At 36.5% G+C, this 9,618-nt stretch overlaps 1 protein-coding gene across 4 annotated transcripts in view; it reads left to right on the forward strand.

The window, feature by feature from the left end:
- The first annotated feature begins 544 nt into the window (after positions 1-544).
- Positions 545-9,618, forward strand: part of LOC144975225 (uncharacterized) — a 74,321-nt gene continuing 65,247 nt past the window's right edge. Inside the window, exon 1 of one of the 4 annotated variants that reach the window (XM_078919095.1) lies at positions 545-677. The gene's annotated coding sequence lies outside the window, so the exon portion shown is untranslated. The remainder of the gene's footprint in view (positions 678-9,618) is intronic. The other 3 variants (XM_078919102.1, XM_078919104.1, XM_078919110.1) reach the window with 3 other exon arrangements.

Genomic DNA, 9,618 nt, shown 5'->3' on the forward strand with positions numbered 1-9,618 from the left:
CTTACTCAAATTATAAGTAAGAGGCGGTATAGATAGTATGCGCTTGGCTAAGAAGCTCATAACATTGCCATCCGGAAGTATAACGAACCAACACACAAAACTATGTGTAACCATGAACTTTTATAGTGTGGTTGATTCAGTTTAGTGAGAATCTCTCACAAACGCGGATGGAAAAATACAATAACAAAGGCTTGAGTGACGTCATCTTCGTTCTATCTATATAACATTACTCTTTTTTTTTTTTCTTTTTTTTTTTTTTTTGATAACTGCTGTAATCCATTAATAAAAGATGGATACGGTGCCAGGCACACAAATCAACCAATATAGACACGCCACTGCGTAGGATGAATATTGTGTAATGTTTTCATTGCCTTGGCTCATAGGATGGGGGGGGGGGGGGGGGGGGGGCAAACCTAGACTATCTAGACTATCATGTTTAGTTTTAGTATGTTTTTTTGTTTTTTTTTTTGGTTGTCTTTTTAAAAATTGTGTTTTTGGTTACATTAATAGGTTAGATAAACAAGGCTCCTACTGCATATTAATTAATCTTTCGTGTTCCTTTCATCGTCATCCATAGCCTAGCTAGTCATCATCACCACCGCCATCATTTCAGAATACATAGTGAAGTGAAAGTCTACGTGTTATGATTTTTTTTGGGAGGCATCTGAATAAACCAGGTGTGTAAAACATTTTTATTTGTCTGTTTCCATGGTATTTAGGTTTGATTTCATTGGCTACTTATTAATAGTGTTATAATGATACATAATAATGAGGAGGATGATGGTGATGTGATGATGATGATGATGATGATGATGATGATGATAACATCATCAGCAACATTATTGTTATATCATTATTATCATCATCGTTGTCATGATGATCATCATCATCGTCATCATCATCATCATCATCATCATCATCATCATCATCATCATCATCATCATCATCATCACTCATTATTATTATTATTATATTATTATTATATATTATTATTATTATTATTATTATTATTATTATTATTATTATTATTATTATTATTATTATTATTATTATTTATTATTATTATTACTCTTATCATCATCATATCATCATCTCATCCATCATCAACATCATCATCATCATCAACATCAACATCAACATCATCATCATCATCATCATGAGTCTGATCATCATACCATTATCATCAATATCACTATTATTTTCATATAGTCATCATCATTGAACACAAATGGAGAAAAATCATTTTATAATTCAGGTGTTTAAATTTAGAAACTCTTCCCCAAGATATGCACCAAACCTCACTATTTTTAAAAATCTAGATTGAAACATCATCATATAATATTCTTTGAGAAATATCTTGCATAGTCTAGTCCTTTTACCGTATTGTATTTTGTTTGTGTCAATTGATAGATAGTATGAGTGTTATTTTACACTTGAGTACGTTGAGAAAATGGGAGTAAAGATCCTTTTTCAAGGACTCAAATATGCGCCTGTCAGAGCGGGATTCGAAGCCAGGGCCTTCCGGTCCGAAGGCGAGTGTCACACACTAGACGTCATAGCTGCAGAGTCATTATTATTATTCATTCTACTTGATAAGGAATATGTGACCCCTCGCCTCAAAATGGTATTAAGCCGGAATGATTAAGATGCTGAAAATTGAACTTATAACCAGAAATATCAGACGTGGGTTGAGTCTATATATTTCATTGAGGAGAATAAATATGATTTTTCATGGAACCAATACCGATAATTCATATTGTTGACCAATTTAGCATTATTTTGAGTTTTTAACATCTGGTTCATCCCGACATAATACCGTTATGATACGATTGGTCACATATAAACTCAAGGAACGTGAGGTATTTCTGGCTATAGATCGTATGATGTTGACGTCACTCAGGTCTTTATTACTGCTTTTTGCCATCCGCGTTTATGAGTAATTCTCACTAATATGTATAGATAGTATGCGCTTGGCTAAGAATCTCACAACATTGCCATCCGGAAATATCATGGACCAACACACAAAACTGTCATTAACTATGTTTGACCTTAAACGTTTATAGTCTGCTTAGTACAGTTTAGTGAGAATTACTCTAAACGCGGATGACAAAAAAAAAACAATAACAAAGACCCGAGTGAAGTCATCATCTATTAACCAGACTATAAAGGTTAAAGGTTACACATAGTTTTGTGTGCTGGTCCGTTATTCTTCCGGATGGCAATGTTGCGAGTTTCTTGGCCAAGCGCATTTTATCTATAGATTCAATTTTCAGCATATTAATCATCCTAACAAAATGCCGTTTTGAGACAACGGTGCGGATATGTGGTCTAGTGGTATAACACTCGCTTTCGGATTGGAGGTCCTGGGTTGAGTCCTTGGAGAAGGCTCTCTTTACTCACATTCTCTCACCATACTCAGGTTTAAAATGAGTACATGGCCTTTAACAGCGTTGTCTCAGTCCGAAAACATTGTAACATCGCCTGACAGGTGTCATGTCCCGTCCTAATAAATGTTAAATGTTGCTGTTGGCCAAGGATCCTTTGTAAAGCGTCTTGAACACGTTTAGTGGATATTGCGCTAAAAAGAAAAATCTCAAAATAAAAAAAGAGAACACTTTAAAAAAAAAGATTTCACATATGAATGAAAGGTCCAATGTTATAGCCCCACTCTGAGCAGCGCATATGTGACCATCCGTCTCAAAACGGTATTAAGTCGGGATGATTCAGACCCCAAAAAGTGAATTGAGAGATAGAATGATGAGAAATTGGACCTTAGAAGTTTTTGTAATGCAAGAAATAGTATTTATACTCCAGCATGACGTAGAGAAATTAAACCCAAGTTTGATATGTGTGGCAATGAATTCAGTTTCCCTCACCGAGTGGATCCCGACATAATACCGCTCTGAGACGGCAGGTCACATATAGTGTCATTGGAAAAGGCTCTTTACTCACATTCTCTCACCGTATTCGGGTGTAAAATGAGTACCTAGCCGTAAACATTGTTGTCTCTGTCGGAAAAAAAAATGACTGTATTATTATCTCCTAACATGCTTCATGTCTCGCTCGTCCTACATTTTGAGTGTTGTATTAGCCACGGAATCCCATTGTAAAGCGCTTTGAGCACGTGTAGTTGATATTGCGCTACAAAAATGCTCAAGTTTTTCAGGTTTAATATTCAGTCAAAGTCATAAAAATTATTTGCATCAAGTTTTCATTTTGGTCTGTATCCATTGCAAAGTGAGGGAGATGTTCGTAATGTACAAAAAAAAAAAAAAAAAAAAAAAAAAAAAAAAAAAAAAAAAAAAAAAAAAACAACGAAAGCTTTTGCTTAAATACAGAGCAATATCCTCAAATTGTGTTCAAAGTGCTTTACAAAAATCTCCCTAGCCAACAGCAACACTTAACATGCAGTAGGAAGCATGACGCATATTAAGCGATGTCCCATTCTTTTTCGGACAGAGACAGCGCTGTTAACGGCCATGTACTAATTTTTCACCGAATTACGGTAAGAGAATAATAATATGAGTAAAGAGCTTTTTCCAAGGACTCAACTATGCGCCGCTCGGGACTCGATCGAACCCAGGACCTTCTGATCCGAAGGCGAGCGTCATACTACCAGAATACCGAGTCGCACAGGTAGGCACCAAAGCCATTCCAAACATAATATCAGTGAAATCCATAGATAATTAAAAAGGGAATTATTTATTAATAATATTTTAAAAACTGCTTACAATTGAAAGATAACAACGGTGAATGTCCTTATTTGACATGTTATAAATTGACAGTCTTTTATCAATTACACATTTCAAATAACGAGATATCTGGTTAATAGATATTAAATTAAACTGAGTCATGATTTTATCTGAAATGAATTAATATTCTGTCAATTAACACCTTGTATTAAATGAAAACTACTATTTTGTTGATGATCACTTCAGATTTTATTTTGCTTTCTTTTGTTTTCAGCTAGATACCCCAGTGTTTATAAACTCCCCTTTTAATTCAAACAACATTAAATTTGTGTAACTATGAAACCAACACGCACGCCCATATTCGTGAATTTTATTTTTTATATTGTGCCCTTCCCCCCCCCCCAACTACCCTCCCCCCCCCACCACTACCCTCCCCCCCCCCCCCCCCCACTACCCTCTCCCCCCCCCCCCCCCCCCCTTGCGCACCTGTTACCGACTACAATATTATTCTTCTAAAAATAACAAATTTTTAGATTTTCAAGTAGGCAGGTCTGCTCACATATTCGGTAGAATTCATTTATCCAACTTTCTATAAAGCCACTCATATATTATTCGGTAGAATTCATTTATCCAACTTTCTATATAGCCACTCATATATTATTCGGTAGAACTCATTTATCCAAGTTTCTATAAAGCGACTCATATATTATTCGGTAGAACTCATTTATCCAAGTTTCTATAAATCGACTCATATATTATTCGGTAGAGCTCATTTATCCAACTTTCTATAAATCGACTCATATGTTATTCGGTAGAGCTCATTTATCCAACTTTCTATAAAACGACTCATATGTTATTCGGTAGAGCTCATTTATCCAACTTTCTATATAGCGACTTATATGTTATTCGGTAGAGCTCATTTATCAACTTTCTATAAAGCGACTCATATGTTATTCGGTAGAACTCATTTATACAACTTTATAAACGCGAATCTATATGTTTTATTCGTGTAGAACTCATTTATACAACTTTTATAAGCGACTCATATGTTATTCGTAGAGCTCATTTATCAATTTCTAAATAAAACGATCATATTGTTATTCGGTAGAGTCATTTATCCAACTTTCTATATAGCGACTTATATGTTATTCGGTAGAGCTCATTTATCCAACTTTCTATAAAGCGACTCATATGTTATTCGGTAGAACTCATTTATACAACTTTATATAAAGCGACTCATAGGTTATTCGGTAGAGCTCATTTATCCAACTTTCTATAAAACGACTCATATGTTATTCGGTAGAGCTCATTTATCCAACTTTCTATATAGCGACTTATATGTTATTCGGTAGAGCTCATTTATCCAACTTTCTATAAAACGACTCATATGTTATTCGGTAGAGCTCATTTATCCAACTTTCTATAAAACGACTCATATGTTATTCGGTAGAGCTCATTTATCCAACTTTCTATATGCGACTTATATGTTATTCGGTAGAGCTCATTTATCCAACTTTTATAAAGCGACTCATATGTTATTCGGTAGACTCATTTATCAACTTTATATAAGCGACTCATATGTTATTCGGTAGAGCTCATTTATCCAACTTTCTATAAACGACTCATATGTTATTCGGTAGAGCTCATTTATCCAACTTTCTATATAGCGACTTATATGTTATTCGGTAGAGCTCATTTATCCAACTTTCTATAAAACGACTCATATGTTATTCGGTAGAGCTCATTTATCCAACTTTCTATAAAGCGACTCATTTATCTATTATTCGGTAGAACTCATTTATTCTCCAATGCACATTTTGTCAGGACATGGAATGCACTTGATTTTAATACAAAAAATAATCTAGGTAAATTAATGCTTTCAAAAATGCAGTTGATATAATACGTATCTCAATGCCTCGAAGTACCTCGTATTGATGTTATAAACTTATGAACTCTCGAGCCGCCTTCATTTTCAATATAAGATTTTATGGCTTTAAAGTATTCACGAAGTTTTGAAATCGGAGACCAAATTTCGTAATGCTACGAATTTTTCGTAATAGTAGACAGGCCTGCCAAGTTATTGTGTAAATAACAATGGAGGTTTCAATGTATTGAACGAAGACAGATATTCTCACATCTCTTATTCGCTCTTAGTGTTTCATTCATTGTGTTTTGAAGATAAAGTAAGGGGAAAAACCCGAAACGTCCACATTATCTGTCTTCATTCTATAAATTGAAGCTTCCAATTCATTTATTTCTTTGAGCTTCAAGCAGCAACATTTTCATTATCACATATTATTCTTTTTACTATTGTGTGGATATGTCACAATTTTACACATAATTTAACTCCTTAATTCATGTGATATTCATTTGCCGTATACAAAGAATGTTCCGTTCTACCAAAGTGACATAGTTAATTAAACCATCATGATATAATAATAATAATAATAATAATAATAATAATAATAATAATAATAATAATAATAATAATAATAATAATAATAATAATAATAATAATAATAATAACAACAAATATTTTAAAAAATTAGCCAGAAAACTCTTCCTCTTCAATTATCGAGCGATTTAAACGACTCTCATCTTGACAAAAACTCTCAAACCCGTAACTTCGGCGAAGTGAAAGTTTTTTGTTTTTTTTCCAAGATGAGAGTCATTTAAATCGATCGATATAATATGAAGACATGACACTCGATTTCGGATCGGAAGGTCCTGGGTTCGAGCCTCGCGCTCGGCGCATAGTTGAGTCCTTGGAAAAGACTCTTAACTCACATTCTCTCATCGTACTCAGGTGTAAAATGAGTACCTGGCCGTTAACATCGGTGTCGTTGTCCGAAAAATTGTAATATCGCCTAACAGCCGGCATGGCATGTCCCGTCCTACATGTTAAATGTTGCTGTTGACAAGGGACCCCCTTGTAAAGCGCTTTGAGCACATTTATTGGATATTGCGCCATATAAAGCTCAATTTATTTATTTTTATTTTTTTAAGGACGAGTTTTCTGGCCAAATTTTTAGATATGCTTTTTTTTACCAGAGTTCGGCAGATTAGTCATTCGACATTCGTGTTTGGGTTGCAGCAGATCGTTACTGCCTGTGAATAATAATAATGATGATAATGTATTACAGATGTTAAAATGATATAATATGAGCTTAAAGACTCACCTTGGTTTATATACACACGATGTATTGTAAAAACAATGACCTTGATACGACGTATACATTTATAGATAGTATGCGCTTGGCAAGAAGCTCATAACATTGCCATCCGGAAGGGTAACGGACCAACACACAAAACTGTGTGTATCCATGAACGTTTATAGTCAGGTTGATACAGTTCAGTGAGCATTACTCATAAACGCGGATGGCACAAAACAATAACAAAGACCCGAGTGACGTCATCTTCGAACTATCTATATGCCGGTCTCACATCACATCCGAACCCACTAATGGCCCTAGTTTAACTTTCTCCTTACAGGCCATTTTCCGGATTGTCCCCAAAACTTCACACCCAATCTATACAAAAATAGATGCATTTCACTCAACCACAAAAGCTGTTAGTGCGGTCTAGTGGTATGACACTCGCTTTCGGATCGGAAGGTCCTGGGTCCGAGCCTCGCTCGGCGCATAGTTGAGTCCTTGGAGAAGGCTCTTTACTCACATTCTCTCACCGGACTCAGGTGTAAAATGAGTACCTGACCGTTAACAGCGTTGTCTCTGTCCCAAAAAATTGTAATATCGCCTGACAGGCGTCATGTCTCTTCCTACATGTTGATATGAAGTGAGTAGAAAAGTGCCAGAAGACAATAGAGAATAAAAATTTTTCGCGGCGGTGGTGGGGTTTGAACCTGCGACCTTATTGGTACGACAACTCCGCCTGGCAGGTGAGAGCGTGGCTCTACCGTGTGAGCTATCACGAACACAAAAATATTCGTTTCAAACCCAAGTCATTTTAGATCCCTCTCTCACCCACTTCTGAGACCGCTGATTCGTTCGCCCACCACCATCGCGAAGTATTTTGACCAGCAGTTAAGCTTAATAGCATATATTCTCAACACAAACATATAACTAGAATATCGATTGAGCATTGAGTTGCTCCGGTAGTATGGGGTGTAATTTTAATTCAGAAAAGTGAGTGGAGCAGGCAATTATATTGGTAACAACAAGATATGAAGTGAGTAGAAAAGTGCCAGAAGACAATAGAGAATAAAAATTTTTCGCGGCGGTGGTGGGGTTTGAACCTGCGACCTTATTGGTACGACAACTCCGCCTGGCAGGTGAGAGCGTGGCTCTACCGTGTGAGCTATCCACGAACACAAAAATATTCGTTTCAAACCCAAGTCATTTCTAGATCCCTCTCTCACCCACTTCTGAGACCGCTGATTCGTTCGCCCACCACCATCGCGAAGTATTTTGACCAGCAGTTAAGCTTAATAGCCAATATTCTCAACACAAACATATAACATAGAAACGATTGAGACATTGAGTATGCTGGTGTATGGGGTGAATTTTTAATTCAGAAAAGTGAGTGGAGTAGGCACTTATGTTGGTAACAACAAGATATGAAGTGAGTAGAAAAGTGCCAGAAGACAATAGAGAATAAAAAATTTTCGCGGCGGTAGTGGGGTTTGAACCTGCGACCTTATTGGTACGACAACTCCGCCTGGCAGGTGAGAGCGTGGCTCTACCGTGTGAGCTATCCACGAACACAAAAATATTCGTTTCAAACCCAAGTCATTTCTAGATCCCTCTCTCACCCACTTCTGAGACCGCTGATTCGTTCGCCCACCACCATCGCGAAGTATTTTGACCAGCAGTTAAGCTTAATAGCCAATATTCTCAACACAAACATATAACATAGAAACGATTGAGACATTGAGTATGCTCCGGTGTATGGGGTGAATTTTTAATTCAGAAAAGTGAGTGGAGCAGGCACTTATGTTGGTAACAACAAGATATGAAGATATGAAAAAGTTTTTATTCTCTATTGTCTTCTGGCACTTTTCTACTCACTTCATATCTTGTTGTTACCAACATAAGTGCCTGCTCCACTCACTTTTCTGAATTAAAAATTCACCCCATACACCGGAGCATACTCAATGTCTCAATCGTTTCTATGTTATATGTTTGTGTTGAGAATATTGGCTATTAAGCTTAACTGCTGGTCAAAATACTTCGCGATGGTGGTGGGCGAACGAATCAGCGGTCTCAGAAGTGGGTGAGAGAGGGATCTAGAAATGACTTGGGTTTGAAACGAATATTTTTGTGTTCGTGGATAGCTCACACGGTAGAGCCACGCTCTCACCTGCCAGGCGGAGTTGTCGTACCAATAAGGTCGCAGGTTCAAACCCCACCACCGCCGCGAAAATTTTTTATTCTCTATTGTCTTCTGGCACTTTTCTACTCACTTCATATCTTGTTGTTACCAACATAAGTGCCTGCTCCACTCACTTTCCTACATGTTATGAGTTGCTGTTGGCCAGGGACCCCTTGTAAAGCCCTTTGATCACGTTTAGTGGATATTGCTCTATATAAAAGCTCAAGTTTTTTTTGGGTTTTTTTGGGGGTTTTTTTAGTTCTTGCTATACATCTTTCTTTCTGCTAACGAGCTCTTCAACACAGTGTTAATATACTTTAACAATGGCAAACATTTTGGTTCAAATATTATGGTGTACAGTAGAAATCAGAATGAGAAAAATGTTGGCTGCATCGTAACGAATGTGACGATTTTCCTATGTTTGGTAAGGACGAGGTAAACATTGTTGTAATGGACAATATTTTGCGTCGTCTTTTAAAGATTTCCATTACAACAATGAGCCCATAATGAATTGGGTTATCAGACCTGCATATAAGTGCCTTGATACCTAGAATTAAAATGTAGGTAACGGATAACGTATATGTAGAAAATGCAT

This window comes from Berghia stephanieae, chromosome 6 (assembly GCF_034508935.2).
Source record: "Berghia stephanieae isolate SIO BIC M18660-M18661 chromosome 6, UCSD_Bste_1.3, whole genome shotgun sequence".
NCBI lineage: Eukaryota > Metazoa > Mollusca > Gastropoda > Nudibranchia > Aeolidiidae > Berghia > Berghia stephanieae.